This window comes from Phyllobates terribilis, unplaced genomic scaffold (genome assembly GCF_046119375.1).
Source record: "Phyllobates terribilis strain yellow unplaced genomic scaffold, ASM4611937v1 Scaffold_511__1_contigs__length_1272262, whole genome shotgun sequence".
Classification (NCBI taxonomy): Eukaryota; Metazoa; Chordata; class Amphibia; order Anura; family Dendrobatidae; genus Phyllobates; species Phyllobates terribilis.
In genome coordinates this window covers 1035828-1056852 of record NW_027363271.1, presented here as the reverse complement: position 1 = coordinate 1056852, position 21025 = coordinate 1035828, and positions in this window count along the sequence as shown.

The following is a 21025-nucleotide window of genomic DNA, read 5'->3' as shown; positions in this document are numbered from 1 at the left end:
AAAGACTCCGTGTTATTATTACTGATCCAGGCACTATTACCACCATCATCCATACACGCTGCCCTGAAGCTACACTCTTCCTGTGAGGAGTTACACTACCTTGCTGCGCATACCACCAGCTTCAGCGGACTGCCCTGCAGCGGCAGTTACCAATAACCGCAATCCACAGGTGGCATAGTCAGACTATCAATAACTGAGACACATAGACTACCCTGGTTTGACCGCCCTGGGTCACGGACCGGGTCGCTGCCACAGTGACTACAACCCCCAGCATCTACAGGCCCGGCTCCGGGTCTCCCCACGGCCCAGGGGGCGCGTCATTTATGTCACTTAATTGTGTGCCAGGCATTGGAGCTGCTGAGGCCAAGCAGACATGCTGCACAGATCGGAGCAGTGGGGGAACGGGGAGAGGTGAGTATTGTATTTATTTTTTTACATCATTGAGAACATGGTGGTCACAAGGCTGGAGGGCTATGGGGGGTGCATTATAGTATATGTACTCTATGGGGCAGCATTATACTCTATGGGGGCTGCATTGTACTGTATTGAGGACTATGGGGAGTGCATTGTACTATATGAGGGCTGCATTATACAGTATTGAGAACTATGGAGAGTACATTATACTCTATGGAGGATTATGGGGCACATTATACTATATGGAGGACTATGGGGCATATTGTACTTAAGGAGCACAATGCTGCCTATTCATCGAGTGATTGGATTGTTTATGCCAAAACAAAGCTCATTGTTCTCAGCAGCACATCGCCCAGTGAAAACTGCAGATGTACTGCTAATAAAATGATACTGTAGGGCAGGGGTCTCAAACACGCGGCCCGCGGGCCGCATGCGGCCCCTGAGGCTGCTTTATGCGGCCCGCAGGCACAGACCCCTTGATGATCCCGACCTGGTCCAGGAGGAGCCGCCGACAGCAGCGCTGAATTGCCACACAGAGACTGTTTCCCAGCACTGCATTTCCAATGCCAGCCGCTGGCCAATCAGAGGCCAGCAGCTGATATCTGCGTGTCGGCGCAGCGAGTATGATGTCATTGCCATATGCAGATGTCAGCTGCTGGCCTCTGATTGGCCGGCGGCTGACATTGAAAATGCTGTGCTGGGAGACAGTCTCTGTGCGGCAATGCAGCGCTGCTGTCGGCGGCTCCTCCTGGACCAGGTCGGGATCGTCAAGGGGTCGGACTCTGTGGTGCCTGCGGGCCACATCTGCAGGAAGGCCGCCGAGGGAACGGAGGACAGGTGAGAATCATCTTTTTTTTTTTCTATTTTATATGTGTGAAGAACAGCACAGGGGGCACAGAGCCACAACATGGGGACCGGGATGGGGCACAGAGCCACAAGAGGGGACCTGGGTGGGGCACATAGCCACAAGAGGGGACCTGGATGGGGCACATAGCCACAGGATGGGGACCTGGATGGGGCACATAGCCTCAAGATGTGGACCTGGATGGGGCACATAATGGGGACCTGGATGGGGCACAGAGCCACAAGATGGGGACCAGAGCCACAAGATGGGGACCAGAGCCACAAGATGGGGAGCTGGATGGGGAACATTGCCACAGGATGGGGACCTGGATGGGGCACATAGCCCCAAGATGGGGACCTGGATGAGGCACATTAGTACAAGATGGGCGCCAGGATGGGGAACGTTGCCACAGGATGGGGACCTGGATGGGGCACATAGCCACAAGATGGGGACCTGGATGGGGCACAGAGCCACAAGATGGGGACCTGGATGGGGCACAGAGCCACAAGATGGGGACCAGAGCCACAAGATGGGGACCTGGATGGGGAACATTGCCACAGGATGGGGACCTGGATGGGGCACATAGGCCTAAGATGGGGACCTGGATGAGGCACATTAGTACAAGATGGGCGCCAGGATGGGGAACGTTGCCACAGGATGGGGACCTGGATGGGGCACATAGCCACAGGATGGGGACCTGGATGGGGCACATAGCCCCAAGATGGGGACCTGGATGAGGCACATTAGTACAAGATGGGCGCCAGGATGGGGAACGTTGCCACAGGATGGGGACCTGGATGGGGCACATAGCCACAAGATGGGGACCTGGATGGGGCACAGAGCCACAAGATGGGGACCTGGATGGGGCACAGAGCCACAAGATGGGGACCAGAGCCACAAGATGGGGACCAGAGCCACAAGATGGGGACCTGGATGGGGAACATTGCCACAGGATGGGGACCTGGATGGGGCACATAGCCCCAAGATGGGGACCTGGATGAGGCACATTAGTACAAGATGGGCGCCAGGATGGGGAACGTTGCCACAGGATGGGGACCTGGATGGGGCACATAGCCACAGGATAGGGACCTGGATGGGGCACATTAGTACAAGATGGGGACTTGGATGGGGAACATTACTACAAGATGTTTTCCATTATTACTATATGATGCTAATTGTAAGACAATATTACTGTATGTGGCCAATTGGGGGAAATAAAATTGTAAAAAAATAAAAAATAAAATAAAGCATGAAAAAATATTGGGCACTAAAAATGCTATTTTATATGTAAACTAAAGTAAACACAAAAAAGTGCACGTTTATTTTCGTCACTTCCATAACGACCCAAGCCATAAAAAAATAAACACGGCAAAAATGTTCAAAAGGTGTATACAAAAAAAATGGTATCACTAAAAATGTCACATTGAACAAAGAATGCGGTCCCCCAAATTCAAATTTTTTCCATGTGCGGCCCATATACCCAGCCGAGTTTGAGACCCCTGCTGTAGGGGGACAGATTGATCTACTAGTGACTGTTCTGTCCCCATCATTCTTCCTCAGCCGGTGTAAAGAAGCCGGGAAACAAGCGTCGAATGACTTCAATATTGTCGATCGCGGACGTTTAATGGCCTGAACTCAGCGCATGTAAATACAACCAAAATATTTCTGTGTGATGGTGCAATATGTTAGCATTTGGGGCCCCACTATCTCTAAAACAGGCCCTGAGTACAACCAAAGCTAGTCCATACATAGCCCATTCAAAAAGTGTGAAAATATATGTATATGTGGCACCCCAGGGGGTCTGGTTACTACAGTGGAAATACCATATCTGAGAGCGAGCATGGGTTTTCCTGGTCAGGAGCACATTTGCATGCAACGCTTCCTGCCCCAGTCCAGGGAGGGGAGGAACCTGCCATTTATAAACTGGAACTGGGGCGGGGTTAGTTAGTTAGTTCCAGAGAGAGGGACAGGAGCTGAGAGCCAGGGACTGGAACAGCAGAGCTCGTCCTGGCAGAAGACGCAGAGAACCGGACACCGGAGTCCGAGGCTGTGAGGATATTCACATCCAGCAGCAGAAATCACCTGGCAGGGGATTTCAGGTCCTCTGGCCGTAGAAAGTCCGGAGGCTCAGTCACACGCAAGGGACCGGCACCGCCATCGAGGAGCGGAAGAAACCAAAGGCCCCAAGTCACCAGCCATACGGGTGAGCACCACACGGTACACTCAGGGACGTGGGCTACTACACGACTACAGCAAGGTAGCCAGGAAGAGTGCAGTCAGACGGGAAGGCCTACACCTCCAACTGGCCAGGGGGATTCTTGTTCGCTCACAGACTGACCAGGCCTCTAATGTTAGCCAGTACTCCCAGCAGGGTCTCCTTCATCACCAACAGTAAAGACCCTGAACTACACTGCACGGACTTTGAGTCATTTCTGCTGCGCCTATGCACCACAACCCTCACCATCTACACACGCTGCCCTGAGGCTATACTCCTCCCGTGGGGAGTTATACTACCCCCTGCTGCGCACACAACATCAGCCTCAGCGGTCTGCCCCGCAGCGGCGGTTCTCAGTGACCGCAATCCACGGGTGGCGTAGTCGGACATTTCAACATTAAAAACCAAGTAAACAGATCCACCACTGGTTTGACCACCCTGAGCCACGGTACCGGCTCGCCGCCATGGAGACTACAACCCCTGACATCACACAGAAACCCGGCTCTGGGTATTCCCACACACACGGCCCAGGGGGCGCATCAACTTTGGCGTAGTCGGCAGGATCTCGTGCCCGCAACCACCGGGTACTGCGTGCCTGAAGAAAGACTGTGATACTTACCGTGGTGAAGTTTCCCGCCATCCGCAGATGTTTTCCCGCCATCCGCAGCCATTTTCCCGCTATTGGGCGCCATTTTTGGGACGCCGCGTGGGAAGAAGAGGGGCGTGGACGCCAAAAGCGCGAAAGAGCTGAAGCCCCGCCTTACGTCCTGACACTGCGCAAGGTCCTGGAAGGAGCCCAGCGGACGCCGACGTCACCAACGCGCGACGCAAGGTCCTCGACCCCGACGATCGCCTGCGGAGCCGCGGCCTATAAGAAGAAGCAATGGAAGGTAGGCCACGGTTAACTAGGGGGGAGGAAGACACCAGGAATGGAGGGAGCTCCCACCGCCAGCGCGGCTGCTGCCGCAGTGATGCCGTTCACGATGCCGTATATCCCTGGAGCGTCATGGTTACCCCAGTACTCAGGGGAGTCGCATACCCTGAGCAACTTTAAAGAAAGACTGTATAGCCTATTCAAAGTATACCCCCCTGTCCGAGGAACATAAAGTGAGCATCCTGATAGGTCAGTTAATTGGAGCAGCCCAAAGAGAAGTGAAGTCCTGGTCAGCCAGGGAAAAGGGGACTGTAAAGGAAATACTGGCCCGTCTAAAGGACACTTTTGATACCCGCACCTCAGCAGAGATCAAGCTAAAATTTTATGGATGCAAACAGCGGGCACAAGACAGTATACGGGACTATGCTATGAATTTGCAGGAGGCCCTGAGAGCCATTAAGTAGGCAGACCCTGACAGCGTGCGCAATGAGGATAAGCTGTTGACTGAACAGTTCATTGAGGGTCTACTGTCCAGCGCCCACCGAACCCAGTTGCGTGTAATGGCCTTGCAGAACCTTGATTTGGACTTTGCGCTGTAACCCACAGGCGCCCTGCTATCACCTATCACCAGGAGGCGGCGCTCTTGCCTGCAGAGCCTGTGGGAGCTGATGCACAGGCTTTGGACAAAGCCCCGGCTGTAGACCTGCACCATTAGGTCCAAGAACTGACCAAAAGCGTTGCCGCGCTAACCAGAACTGTGCAGTCTTTACAGGTGTCTTCCCCAGGAAAGATCCAGCTGGCTTCCAGTCCGGAGGACATCCCTTGGAGCCAACGGAGGAGGATCCCATCGTCCAGAGGAAGGCCCAGCGACCGCTATGACCAGGACTGACAACCCATCTGCCGCCACTGCAACCAACCAGGACATATGGCAAGGTACTGTCATTTAAATGGGCCCGACCTGGGGCAGAGGGCTGACCCCCAGGCATAAGATCATCAGGCCCATCGAGCTGGCATGATAAGTACATAGGGGGATGACCGGTCTTGCCTGTGGTGCTGGATGGCATTCCTATGAGTGCACTACTGGACACCGGGTCACAGGTAACCACCATCCCCTATGTGCTCTTTAAGCGGTACTGGAATGACTCAGATATTACCCGCTACCCAGATGACGATTTGAGCATCATCGCAAGCCATGGTCAGCCCGTGCCGCAGGTGGGATTCAAGGAGGTGACCATAAAGATTGGTAAAGTTGAACTGCCAGCGCAAGGATTATTGTGGACATTGACCGTCGTGAAAGCCACCCTAAGATAACCTTGGGTACTAATGTTATTGAAAATTGTCTTGCAGAGATAATTCTCATATTACAGCAGGTTGCGGTGAACGCCAGCTCCAGCCAGTAGCGTGTCCCACAAAAAGAGATCAGAGCCCTGATGAAAAGGCAGCAGGTAGAACTGTCTGGTGGTGAGATTGGTAGTGTAAGGATGAGTGACCTGTTCCCTATCGCCATGCCCCCAAAGAGTGAGATGATGATCTGGTGCCGGACTGCAATCGGGTTAAGAGGAAGGGACTACCAAGCCATGGTAGAACCCGTCTACTCAGACAGTAGGCCCACCATTTTGACGGCACGGGGGGTGGTCGATGTACGCCATGGGAGGGTACCCATCCGCATCCTAAACATTGGGGAAAGAGAAGTATACTTGCCCCGGTATGCCACTCTAGCCAAATTGTTCACCGTTAACCAAAACTCCATAAAGGCCGTGAAACCCTTGCCTCCATCTCAACTAGAGGAGGGTAACGGCTCCAAGAAACGAATGGAGGCCTGGTGTCAGAAGCTGCATGTGGGCACCGACTCCACTCCCTCACACCAAAAACAGGGAGTCTACCGGGTGGTGCAGGAGTACGAAAGAGTCTTTAGCAAACACCCGCTAGACTTTGGGCAAGTAAAGGGGGGTAGAACACCACATCCCCACAGGAGACCATCCACCCATAAAGGAAAGATACCGACCTGTACCCCCTGCACACTATCAGAATGCCAAGGGGATGTTGCGAGACATGAAGGAGGCTGGGGTAATCAGGGACAGCTGTAGCCCCTGGGCAGCTCCACTAGTTCTTGTGAAAAAGAAAGATGGCACCATGAGAATTTGTGTAGATTACAGAAAGGTCAACCGTATCACACACAAAGATGCGTACCGTTACCTAGGATAGAGGAATCTTTAGCTGCATTAAAGTCTGCTAACTTCTTCTCCACTTTGGATCTTACTAGCGGGTACTGGCAGGTTCTTGTAGCAGAGGCAGACAAGGAGAAGACCGCGTTCACCACCCCGATGGTTCTCAGCGAATTCAACTGTATGCCGTTCGGGCTCTGCAACGCACCAGGAACCTTCCAGCGGTTGATGGAGTGCTGCCTGGGGCACAGGAATTTCGAGACGGTCCTGCTATACCTGGACGATGTCATCGTGTATTCCAAAACATATGAGGACCATCTGAAACACCTGGCAGAGGTGTTTGACGCCCTGGCAGGCTACGGCCTAAAGGTGAAACCCTCCATGTGTCATCTACTGAAACCAAAAGTACAGTACCTGGGACACGTGGTGAGTGCTGACGGAGTAGCTCCAGACCCTGATAAAATTACAGTGATTAAGGACTGGCCAAGACCCTCCAGCATAAAGGAAGTGCGGCAGTTCCTCGGGTTGGTAGGCTACTACCGAAGATTCATCCCCGGGTTCACCAAAATGGCAGCCCCTATGCAAAACCTCCTGTTGGGTCAGTCAAAGACCAAGAATCAGAAGCCACCCTTCAAATGGGACAAGCTGGAGGATGAGTCTTTCCGCCAGCTGAAGATGGCCCTCACGGGGGATGAGGTCCTGGCTTACCCTGATTACGGCCAGCCTTTCATCCTCCACACGGACACGAGCAACATCTGGCTAGGGGCGGTGCTGTCCCAGATCCAACAGGGCAGAGAACGGGTAATCGCTTATGCCAGCAGGAAACTCCGGCCAACAGAGAGAAACCCCGAAAATTATAGCTCCTTCAAGCTAGAGTTCCTGGCAGTGGTGTGGGCAGTTACAGAACGCTTTAAACATTACCTTGCCTCTTCCAAGTTCACCGTGTACACCGACAACAACCCGTTGACACACCTGGATACTGCGAAACTTGGTGCCCTGGAGCAGAGATGGATGGCCCGCCTATCCAACTATGAATTTACCATCAAATACCAGGCGGGACGCACAAATGCCAACGCAGACACCTTGTCCAGGATGCCGAACTTGCCAGACGGAGGGGAAGATCCAGAAGAACTGGAAGAGATTGAACTCCCTGCGTTCCACCGTCACGAGATTACCCAGTGTTCCCACTGTGTAAGGGACAAGCACTCTGTTCAATCCATTACCCCACTACAGCTGGGCGGAGACGCAAGACAGTGACCCAGCCGTCCGCCTGGTAAAAGAGATGCTGACACAGGCTGATGCCCGCCTTGACCCAGACGCTCCGGAAGAGACCAAACAGCTGTGGAAGGAGAAGAGTAAACTGTTTCTCAACAAGGGGAAGCTGTGCCGGAGAATTGTTAACTCCCAGACACATGAGCTGACCTGGCAGGTAGGGGTCCCGAGACGAGACGCGGCTATGGTCCTGGAGGCATACCACGACGGAGCAGGGCACTTTGGATGGAAGAAGTTGGAGTTCCTGTTGCGTGAACGGTTCTTCTGGGTAGGCATGAGAGGGGCCATTGAGAGATGGTGCAGAGACTGCGGCCCGTGCAACCTGAGAAGAAAGGACCGTGCCAGCCAGAAGACTCCCCTGCAGCCCATCATCACCAAGCAGCCACTAGAACTGGTAGCCCTGGACCATGTGAAGCTGGCTCCAAGTAGGTCCGGGTACGTCTACGCCCTCACCATCGTAGACCACTACTCCCAGTTCCTAGTGGTGGTCCCTGTCAAGGACTTAACAGCTCAGACAGCAGCTAGAGCCTTCCAGCAGCACTTCTGCCATCCACACGGGTATCCGGAGCAAGTGTTGACTGACCAAGGTCCAGCCTTCGAAGCGGAGGTCTTCCAGGAGTTCTGCAACCTCTATGGCTGCAAGAAGATAAGGACAATGCCCTATCACCCCCAAACCAACGAATTGTGCGAGAAGATGAACCAGGTGGTGATAGACTTGCTGAAAATGTTGCCCCTGGAAGAACGCAGTCTGTGGCCTGAAAAACTGCCTGATCTGGTGGACTTGTATAACCACATCCCAGTAAATTCCACCAACTGCACCCCGGCTTACCTAATGAGAGCAAGACCTGGTAAGCTGCCTATTGACCTGGATATGGGAGTTCTGAGACCCGAGGACACCTCGCCAGAGGCAGACTGGGATACAGAATGGCAGCAGCAGTACCGGAAAGTGCAGGAGAGTGTTGAGAGAAGTTTGTCTCAAGCAAGAGAAAGGCAAGAGAGGACTTACAACCAGCATGCTCCCTCTGTTCCCCTGGCACCTGGAGAGCAGGTCTTGAAGAGGAAGAGGCGGCTCCATAAGTTGGATGACCAGTGGGAGAAAGACCCGTACACAGTACTGCCCTCAAGTCATGAAAACCCAAAAGTATGCGTTATCAGTAAGGATGGAGGAGAGAACACAGCCACTGTCTCTAGAGACCACCTGAAGAAGTGTGCCGAGCAGCTGCAAAGCACTGAATAAGACTAAGATAGCCCTCAACCCGCAGAGGAAAGGGAAGAAATGGTCAGTACAGTACTCTGAGAATTTCCCCGGTACTGGACACAAATTAACAACGCTATTGTGGTACCCGTCCTTACCTTTCTCCAGCCAGCCCCTCAAGGGCCTACAGAAGAGCAAGTAGTGTTGGAAGAGCAACCGGCCCCGGAGGCAGAGGATTCCATACCAGCAGCCCAGGAGAATCAACCCTCTGCTAGTAGTGAGCCTGCCGTGCCCGTGGTAAGCCAAAGAGTACGCAGAAAGCTGCCCAACCGACCCTAACATCTCCAAACACCTGTACTGCAGACACTAGCGAGCCCACTACATAAGGGGTGGAAACAGGGGACCCAGAAAGAACACCACCAGATAGTGTGTTACGTAGGTCCACAAGGAGCACTAGAGGTCAGAAGCCAGCTCGCTGGAGAATCTAGGAGAAATGATATATACCTGTATATTGCAAATGTTGTAATGTTTTATGTTTGTTACCTGAATACTGATTATGTTTCTCAAGTTACCCGACAGGGTCTATGGACGGACAGGTTATGGACAATGAATAACCGGAACTGTACCTTGTAAATAGTTGCACCTGTTAAGTGCCCCTTTTGTGCCAGACCACAGAACAAAAACCCGTGGAGGTGGCTGAAGACGTGGTCCAACACCGGATCATCGATGCCCTGTAGCCACCCCAGGGCCTACGTGGAGGGTTTGGGACGGGTCCCTCAAAATGCATCTTGGGTGACATGGACACCTGGTTACGGAAGCGCCGTGACCTATCAAGACTGAACTCCTTGTACATATATTGTTGTGTTATTGTTTATACCCTGTTATGTGTGTTTTCAAAAAAAAAAGGTGTTTAGTCCCGGAGTACTAAAGTTTACTAGGGGGGAATGTGGCACCCCAGGGGGTCTGGTTGCCACAGTGGTAGAAATACCATGTCTGAGAGCGATCATGGGTTTTCCTGGTCAGGAGCACATTTGCATGCAACGCCTCCTGCCCCAGTCCAGGGAGGGGAGGAACCTGCCCTTTATAAACTGGATCTGGGGCGAGGTTAGTTAGTTAGTTCCAGAGAGAGGGATAGAGCAGCAAGGAGCCCTGTAGGAGACAGGAGCTGAGAGCCAGGGACTGGAGCAGCAGAGCTCGTCCTGGCAGAAGACGCAGAGAACCTGACACCGGAGTCCGAGGCTGTGAGGATATTCACATGCAGCAGCAGTAACCACCTGGCAGGGGATTTCAGGTCCTCTGGCCGTAGAAAGCCCGGAGGCTCAGTCACACGCAAGGGACCGACACCGCCATCGAGGAGCGGAAGGAACCAAAGGCCGCAAGTCACCAGCCATACGGGTGAGCACCACACGGTACACTCAGGGATGTGGGCTACTACACGACTACAGCAAGGTAGCCAGGAAGAGTGCAGTCAGATGGGAAAGCCTACACCTCCACCTGGCCAGGGGGATTCTTATTCGCTCACAGACTGACCAGACCTCTAATGTTAGCCAGTACTCCCAGCAGGGTCTCCTTCATCACCAACAGTAAAGACCCTGAACTGCACTGCACGGACTTTGAGTCATTTCTGCTGCGCCTATGCACCACAACCCTCACCATCTACACATGCTGCCCTGAGGCTATACTCCTCCCGTGGGGAGTTATACTACCCCCTGCTGCGCACACATCAGCCTCAGCGGTCTGCCCCGCAGCGGCGGTTCTCAGTGACCGCAATCCACGGGTGGCGTAGTCGGACATTTCAACATTAAAAACCAAGTAAACAGATCCGCCACTGGTTTGACCACCCTGAGCCACGGGACCGGGTCGCCGCCACGGAGACTACAACCCCTGACATCACACAGAGACCCGGCTCCGGGTATTCCCACACACACGGCCCAGGGGGCGCGTCATATATAAAGGCATATACGACTAGTAATGCTAACTGTAGAATACCATGCTACAAACATAACAAATGCTAATAAATGTACAGAAAAAGTAATGGATGATGCATCAAGCTCATAAATGAAGCCTACCTAGTGATGTCCGGAGCCTCTCCATAGACTTCAATAGGCAGCTTCTATTGTATTCCTCACTGAGTTATCAGTCTGTCTTGTCTTTAGCTTGATGGATTTTACCTATTCTTCAGAGGACGCTACATTCACAAATCCTTGTCTATTTCTATATCCTTGTAAAACAGAACCTTTTTCTCCCATGTGTCTCCGCATTGTCTCCATTTTATATCCGTGTTGTATAGATATATTTTTTCCTCATACATTTGTAAAAACTGAAGCAGGTAGACTGTCTGAACTTTTATTTATCCATTGACTATTAATGGATCTATTAAAAATGGATGAAACAACTGATGGAGCACTAAAGGAAAAGAACAGTCTTCAGTGCTTCATCCGTTGTACATGGATTTCCTTAGACTTTAATGGCTGAGTCTGATCTGCAAAATGAATGAGAATAGAACCTGCTCTGAGTCTCACGGATTAGACACACGGAACTGTTATTAAAAAACAGACGGCACATGGACTAGTGTAATAAATGTCATGCCACGTTCACACATTCAGTATTTGGTCAGTATTTTACATCAGTATGTGTAAGGCAAAACCAGGAGTGGGTGATAAATGCAGAAGTGGTGACGTGTTTCTATTATACTTTTCCTCTGATTGTTCCTCACCTGGTTTGGGCTTAGAAATACTGAGGTAAAATACTGACCAAATATTGAACGTGTGAATATGGCCTGAAAGTGGTGGTCTGATATTTCATTAAATTAACCTGGTGTCTACAGCTCTGACTAGTGATGTAGAGGTGAATGAATCTCACTTTGCATTCCTATGAGAGTCACATCAAGGCTCATTATATAGAGAAATTGTCTTCCACATCGTGTATAAGATCCTGTAGGATTCTGAGAGTCAGAAGTAACGTGGGACGACCGAAAGACCAGAATGGAGTGGACAGCTCCCCAACAAAGCGATTGATAAAACTGATTTCCCCTATGAGCAAAGGAGCATTGCTTTAATCACATTTTTATTTTTTCTCTTCTGCACAAAAAAGCCTTTAAATTTGACAAGTCAATGATTTCCATTGTACTGACTGCAATAGTGTATGGCACTATTCCTGCAAGAGGATCCAAACTGAACCACCAGTGCAGGCCCGGGACAAGGGGTAGGCACCCGCCTAGGGCGCTACCTCTCTGAGGTGGGAGCAGTTTAAGAAAAAAAATTGACATTATTGAACGCCTGCAGTCAACTGGCACCTTCCTCCTGCCGCAAACATTCAGCATGCTGACAGCCGGTACACAGGAACAAAGGTGAGCGGAGTCAGTGGGTCACTAACACCGCTCAACGCCTGCGCCCTGGTTCTCATTCCCTCTCTGCATTGAAATGCATTTGTGTCTTTAAGACAATGTGAACGCTGCCCCCAGGACAGGAGCAGAGGAGCTGTAATCAGGTTGATGTTCTGGCGGTAATTCCCGCAATACGCAGGGTATGGACAGTCTGCCCCCTGTTAGAGGATGGCGCCACACAGGAATACGGCAGTAGAACAACCATCGGTTTTGTTACAAGCTGCATCTATTGTATCTCATTAATTGAAACCAAACGGCCCCCATTATAATTAAGCTATATTAGTTTCCATGACTATTCTTGGGTCTGACATTGTAAAGGAAGTGGTCATCAGAGCTTGTTACCTGATGGATCAGACGAGGAAGTTAGAGGTCCAGTTACCATAGTTTCTCACCTATTCCTTTTCTTGGGGGGGGGGGAGCCATTTGCGTCATCTGCCTAAGGCAGCAAAATACCTTATCATGATATTAATAAAAATACCAAAAAGCATGTCAGTAATATAACCAAAAGCAACATAGATGTTTTATATATTTATTTTTATGCATAAAAGTTGTTAATATTATGCAAATATATAAAAAGAAAGTGTGTAGATATAGTCACTTTCTGTGGAAAGGAGCAGATGATGATGATTCCGCTCCTCAGGCCTCGGCTTACACTTCTGCCGCTTTTGGACTTCCAGGTCTGGATCACACATGAGAGAGGAGAAGAGCAGGAATGTGTGACTTGTGATCTGTATAGTTGGAGTTTTCCTGGATTCCTTCAGCATCGCGATTAGCCATATGGCCTTCTGTCTGACCATGGTCAGGAAGGTGAAGGAGCAGCCGCTTCCTTCTGTCTGACCATGGCCTGGTAGAGGAAGGAGCAGCCGCTTCCTTCTGTCTGACCATGGCCTGGTAGAGGAAGGAGCAGCCGCTTCCTTCTGTCTGACCATGGCCTGGTAGATGAAGGAGCAGCCGCTTCCTTCTTTCTGCACAAGACCAAGTAGGAGAAGGAGCAGCCGCCTCCTTTGTCTGTACATGGCCAAGTAGGAGAAGGAGCAGCCGCTTCCTTCTGTCTGACCATGGCCTGGTAGAGGAAGGAGCAGCCGCTTCCTTCTGTCTGTACATGGCCAAGTAGGAGAAGGAGCAGCCGCTTCCTTCTTTATGTCCATATCTTGTAGTCGTCTCCTTACCACCACATTGTAGATGAGTCGTCCAGATGGTGACATAACAAGTATGGCTGAAAGAAATCCTTCAATTTCAGCCCTTAATTACTTGCTATGTTGATCCAGAGGAAGGCGAAAAATAACCCTGAGGACTCGTTGTTGGATCATCCTCATATCAAGGGAAAAAATTCCTTCCTGACCCCAAATATGGCGATCGGAATAAATCCCTGGATGTGTGGTCTCAAATCTACTTGGATGTTATGTGGTGGAAGCTCGGTAGGTTTGTCACAGTCCGGTAAATAAGAAAGTCCAGTGTAATTGTCTCATCCGATTAATGTAAATCTTCATTCCTGGATGTTACTGGAATGGGGCTGATTTTTATCAGCCTAATACTCCTGCTGGAAGAAGAGAAATATACACGTCTGAGAATCAGCCCCTCACATACAGCATATACAGTACTAGGGGGATATAGCGATAAGGTGTATAGTGGGTAAGTGTGTTACTGGGTAGTGATAACACTTTGGATGTCTGTATGTGCTGTACTTACATAGTAATATGGGAATGGTGGGTCGGATCTGCGGGACTCCACATCGCTCCAGTCGATAGAATAGAAAAACGGATGTGATCTGATGGACGATGTAATGGCAGATCGGGCAGATGGAGTTTTGCAGAGAAGCTAGAAAATGAAAACAAAGCATTAGTCATTATATTATGTATTATTACTGATAAATTATTACACAATGTCTATGGACTGTACATATCTTATCTTCTATATCTTCTTGTAATCCCCTATTATCATTGTCCATCTGATCTTACTCACCCGTTTTATGATATCCATGGTATGACAGCAGATCCCAGGTGGAAAAGAAGGGATGTCGTCATACAGAGACTGGTGGTATTCGTCCATTGTGCCTCTGGTATAGAATGGCCAGTCACCTACAGTCATCATATATAAGATGACGCCAAAGGAAAAGGAGTCTGCCAGATGGTTGTATCCTTCACCGTCCATTACCTATGGGAACATGAGATTGGAGAGAATCTGAATATACCGGGAAGGGGATTTACACACAGAGATTATGAGGACCTGTCTGTGATTAGATATGAGCAGAATACATTGGGATCAGATTATCCCTCAATCCTACTATCGACATCAATCACACAGAGATGTTCCTTACCTCGGGCGCTATGTAACCCTTAGTGCCAGCAGTATATTCCACTATGTCACCCTCAAATACATTCATGGCTGCTAGGCCAAAGTCTGAGATTTTGATGTGTCCGGTGTCTTGAAGGAGGATGTTCTCTGGCTTCAGGTCACTGCAGGGAGAAGGAGCAGACACTGATTGTGAGGACAATTCATGGAAAGAACTTTCTACAATAGATATGTAAGGAGACAACAGAGAGTCACAGGTGACAGATTTATGAAGGAGAAATGATTACCTATGTATGACGCCGCGTTCATGCAGGAACTGGAGTCCGCACACCATCTCTGCCGCAAAGAGTCTGTGGAGTAGAAAGGATGGATCAGTGGTTACATGCACAATCATACAGAGAACATGAGGAGATCACACACGTGTCCTTTTCACATCATTAGTTTCTCCTGTTGTCGTTGTCCATTGATCTAAGACTACAATGTGCCGGCAGCGGATTACTAACATTCAGTACAAGACATTTACCTTATTGTCTTTGTGTTAAACATCATTGAATCTTTCATGTGGCCAAACAGGTCTCCGCCGACCATATAGTCCATGGCTATTTCATACTCCGTAGGTGTTTCCCTAAACGCCCGCATAGTCATTAGGTAGGGGCATCCGGCAGCCATTCTCAGGACTTCTAGCTCTGTAGAGATTAAGTCCTCACAAGAACTTTTGTCCATGATTTTGATGGCCAGCAGTCCTTCACTGACTGGATCTGATGCCAAGACAACCTGGAGAAAAATCACAACAGATCAGACCAAACTCTCATCTACTACTGTGTAGTAGTTCACTAGTTTATCCCAATTATCATTACATATGAGCATCCTGTAATGAATATGTACATCTCTCCTGTGTATCTGGTGCAGGATACATTGGGGAACACGGACAATATAAATTGACACTTACTTTTCCATAGTTTCCTTTTCCAAGAACTTTCCAGAACTCGAGATTGGAAAAGTCTATAGGTTGGACTGTGTGGACCAGTTCTCTTTGGTCAGAAATCTGGAAACTGGCATCATCAAGGCCTTGTGCCGGCATGTCCGTTGTGTCGTAGGGCGCCTTATCGATTCCATCTGCTGAGATGATATAAAAAATTTGAACCCCTTAGTGAACACATTATTGGAAATGACTACCTGAGCCTGCAGAAAGCCCCTGTCTTTTCCTCCTCCTGTTAAGACCAGCCTGGCTTAATTTCATATGAGAATGTTAATTTAGCTATATACAGTTCTGTCACAGTGTCTAGTAGAAGCGATCAGAAAATCGCAGGTTCAAGTCCCCAAAGGAGACTAAAGAAATGGAGTAACAAAAAAAAGTTAAAAAAATAATAAAATGTAAAAAAAATACTTCCCCATTAATAATAATAATAATAATAATAGTAATAATTTGAATATCTAGTATAACCACATCCGGAACATTAATTAACCCAAACAGTAAACACTGAAAGGAGAAAATAAATGTAAAGACCAGAATAGGGTTTTTGTGAGGGCGCAGTATACATCTAATAAATTGTAATAAAAGATATCACAATGTCTTGTCTACCCGAGAAAGTTATCTATAAAAGCTACAACTTGTCACGCAAAAAAACCAAATCAAGTCCTCGCACAGCTCCATCCAGCTATCAAAATCCAAAAGATATAATGTCTCAGAATATAGGGACACAAACCAATTTATTTTTTATAAAATTCCTAATTTTCTTCTACCAGTTCAGTGAATTATAACCCCTATGCCTGTTCAGCAGTATCATAGCTGTAACTGACATGGAGAATCATTCTGTCAGGTCATTTTTACCACTCAATGAACATCTAGAAAAAAAACAATGGCGGAATCACTTTTTTTCCACAATTTTACCACATTTTGAATCTTTTTCCCCATTTTCCAGAACATTGAATACTAAAATAAATAATGTTCAAAACTACAGCTCGTCCACTAAAAAATCAAGTCCACATACAGCTACATTGGGAGACAAATTAAAAAATAAATAGTTATGGGTTTTCGAAGGAGGAAGGAAAAAACAACGAAATGTTACCCGGTCAAGAAGGGGTTAACAAATATAGCTAAAAGAAAATATTATAATTTTAAATACAATTATGTAAATGAGCAGGAAATGTCTAATATTTGGGCTCTCATTTATCAAAACTGTCCAATAATAAAACTGTCCCTGTTGCCCATAGCAACGAATCACAGCATAGATTCCATCTCTTAACATTCTATGGAACAATGAAAGCTGCATTGTGATTGGTTGCTATGGGCAACAAGGACAGTTTTTCTGCACTTTTGATAATTGATGCCAGTACATAATATTAGGAGTATAATCCTCCTCACCCCCAGTCTTATTACACTGAGCAGATCCATCTTACCTGGTCCATCTGTATCCAGTGATGTGTTTGGTGGAGAAACACTCAGCTGTTTGTTCTCTGGGATGGAGATGTTTTCAGCTGATGACCTCGACCTCCGTAATGCACCATTCCCATTTATAATGGATTTAGCGTAGATGAGACGTCTTCTACATTGGACAACCCAGTCTCTGCTGTTCCTGATCCTCTTCTGGGCTGCCGCTCTTTGTAGTTTCGGTGCCTCCAGACTTTCAGATCTGGAGGATGTGACTTGTCTCGGTGTCTCTTGGAGAACCTCTTCCAGCTCTAACTCTGCGCTGATGTTTCTCCTCTTATTGAGGATGGCTTCTTTGTTTCTCCTCCGTATTTCAGGGACCAGATCTCCGAGTTTTTTCAAGGAGATAAGAATGGCCCTCTGAAGCTCAGCGGAGGCTGCAGAGTGAGACTCCGTGAGGGTCTCCATTTTCCTTCTCTCTGTAAGGATCTCATGTCTTTTGGTCTTTCTCATTTTGTCTAGAATTTGACGTTTGGACGCCTTTTTTGAGGCGTCAGTGTCAATGTCCGGTAGTATAAAGTCTTTTCGCCCTAAAGCGAACAATAGTACCTGCTCTTCATTTATTCCTCTCTTCTCTCTGAGAACCCGATCTCTTTGGGCTCTTCTGTAATTATCCATTTTAAAATCAATTTTTGCTTCGTTTGTCACGAAAAACAAAAGGGGCTGCCTCACCCTTGGGAGTCTGTAAGGCAGTGGTTTCCCTTAGGACGGAACACTGGGATATAGAATGCGGTGATGTCATCACATCACTTGTGACATCATTTTTATTCTAATGTCACAATGATAGATAGATAGATAGATAGATAGATAGATAGATAGATAGATAGATAGATAGATAGATAGATATCAAATTTGAAGGATGGGGAACCAAACTTTTGCAGATGTATACATACAATATACAGATATACACGGGGTGCACATTTTGTATTTTTAATGATTAATTTTATTATTGAACAACTACAGTGCTGCTGGTTAATCATAAAGGTTAATGTGACACCCCAGGGGTCTGGTTGTCACAGTGATAGAGATATTACGTCTGAGAGCAGGTGGGAGGTCCTTTGGTCAGGGATCCTGTGCATGCCACACCTCCTGCCCAGCCTTGGGAGGGGAAGAACTTCCCCTGTATAAACCCGGGGCTGAGGCAGGGTTAGTGAGTCCAGGAAGAGTAGAGACAAGAGCAGCATAGGAAGCAGCAGAGTCACAAGGAGTCAGGGGCTGGCAGCTAAAGAGCTCGCCCTGACTAAGAAGATTCTTTACCGGACCCGGAGTCCGAGGCTGTGGGGACTAACTTCTACCCAGCAGCAGAATCCGTCAGGCAGGGGATTTCAGGTCCCCTGGCCCAGAAGCCCGAAGGCCCGGTCGCACGCGTGGGACCAGCACCGCCATCGTGGAGCGGAAGCCATTAGAAGGCCCCGAGTCACCGGCCATACGGGTGAGCACCACACGGTACACTCAGGGACGTGGGCTACTTACATCAGCTCCTAGCAAGGTAGCCAGAAGAGTACAGTCAGTTTGGGAGGCCTACAACTACGCCTGGCCAGGGGGATCCCATCTGCTCAAGGACTGACCAGGCCCCGTTCGCTAGCAAGTACTCCGGGAGGGTCTATCGTTGTTACCAGTAAAGACCCTGAACGCTACCATACCGTCTCTGAGTGGTTCCTGCTACCCCCATCATCCACGTCGGCTGCCCTGAGGCCATACCCCTCCCGTTGGGGGTTATACTATCACGCTGCACCATCCTTCCACCGGCCTCAGCGGTCTGCCCTGCAGCAGCAGCCCCCTGGCTGCATTCAACGGGTGGCGTAGTCATCAACCATTTTCTACCGCTAACAGACTGCCGTCCAGTTTGACTCCCTGGGCACGGACCGGGTCACCGCCACGAGACTACAACCCTAAACAGATCCGGCTCCGGGTAAGCTCCCGCGTGCGCAACGCAGCGCGACACAGGCCCAGGGGCGCGTCAACTTTGGCGTAGTCGGCAGGATCACGTGCCCGCAACCACCGGGTACTGCGTGCCTGAAAAGCAAAGACTGTTCAAACTTACCAGTGGTGAAGATTCCCGCCATCGGTGAAGATTCCCGCCATCCGGCGCCATCTTCAGCCTTCTTCCCGCCATCGGTGAAGTTTCCCGCCATCCGGCGCCATCTTCAGCCTTCTTCCCGCCATCCGTGGAGTTTTCCCGCCATTGGACGCCATCTTGAGGACGCCGCGCGGGAAGAAGAGGGGCGTGGACTCCGAAAGCGCGCGAGAACTGAAGCCCCGCCTCACGTCCGGACGTTGCGTAAGGTCCTGGAAGGAGCCCAGCAGACGCCGACGTCACAGGAGCGCGACGGAAGGTCCTCAACCCTGACGATCCACTGCGGAGCCGCGGCCTACGGAACAGGATCATCGCAAGGTAGGCCACGGTCCACTAGGGGGGAGGAAGATGTCGGATACGGAGGAGAGCTCCACTGCCTCAACCCCCGCCAGCGCTACCGCTGTTGCAGTTATGCCCTTCACCATGCCCTATATCCCGGGAGCAGCTTGGCTACCCCAGTACTCAGGGGAGTCACATACCCTGCATGACTTTAGAGAAAAGCTGGATAGCCTCTTCCAGGTGTACCCCCTCACAGATGAGCAAAAAGTGAGCATCCTGGTGGCCCAACTAACTGGGGCAGCCAAAAGGGAAGTAAAATCCTGGCCACCTGGGAGGAAGACTGTCGCAGGGATACTAACCCGGCTGAAGGACACCTTTGATACCCGCACCTCAGCCGAGATTAAACTTAGATTCTACGGGTGCAAGCAGCGAGCGCATGAGAGTATAAGGGACTATGCACTCAACCTACAAGAGGCCCTGAGGGCCATTAAGCAGACCGACCCTAATGGAGTGGGAAACGAGGACAGGCTGTTGACCGAACAATTTATAGAGGGTTTATATTGCAATGCCCACCGCACCCAGTTGCGGGCAATGGCCTTACAGGACCCTCATCTAGAATTTGCACAGTTCAAGGACAGAGCCATCCGGGTGCTCCGAGAACCGGCACCAGGTGGCGTTGTGACCCACAGACGCCCCACTACCACTTACTACCAGGAGGCGGCGCCCTTGTCAGCAGGGCCTGTGGGAGCTGATGCGCAGGCTTTGGACAATGACCCGGCTCCAGACCTACACCATCAGGTCCAAGAGCTAGCTAAAAGCGTTGCTGCGCTAACCCGAACTGTGCAGTCTTTACAGGTTTCCACTCCAGGGAAGATCCAGCTGGCATCCGGACCGGAGGACATCCCGTGGCGTCGACCAAGGAGGACCCCACCGGCCAGAGGAAGACCCAGTGACCGATACAGCGAGGACGGACGACCCATCTGCCGCCGCTGCAATCAACCCGGACATATGGAAAGGTACTGTTCTTTAAACGGGCACAACCTGGGGTAGAGGGCCAACCCCCAGGAAAAAGATCACCAGGCCCATCGAACTGGCGCGACAGATATGTGGGAGGACGTCCAGTCTTGCCTGTGGTACTGGATGGCATTCCCATGAGTGCCCTACTGGACACCGGGTCACAGGTCACCACCATCCCGTACGTGCTCTTCAAGCAGTACTGGAATGACTCGGATATTACCCGCTACCCTGACGACGACTTGAGTATCATCGCCAGCAATGGTCAGCCCGTGCCACAGATCGGATTTAAAGAGGTGACCATCAAAATTGGTAGAGTCGAACTGGCCGCACAGGGACTGATCATTGTAGATATTGACAAACATGAGAGTCACCCAAAAATAACTCTAGGAACTAATGTAATTGAAAATTGTCTTGCAGAGGTGATTTTCCTTTTACAGCAGGTTGCCAAGAATGCCAGCTCCGGCGAGCAGCGGGTGCTCCAGAAAGAGATCCGGGCACTGATGCAACGGCAACAAGTGGAACTCTCCGGCGGTGAGATTGGTAGCGTAAGAATGTGTGACCCTTT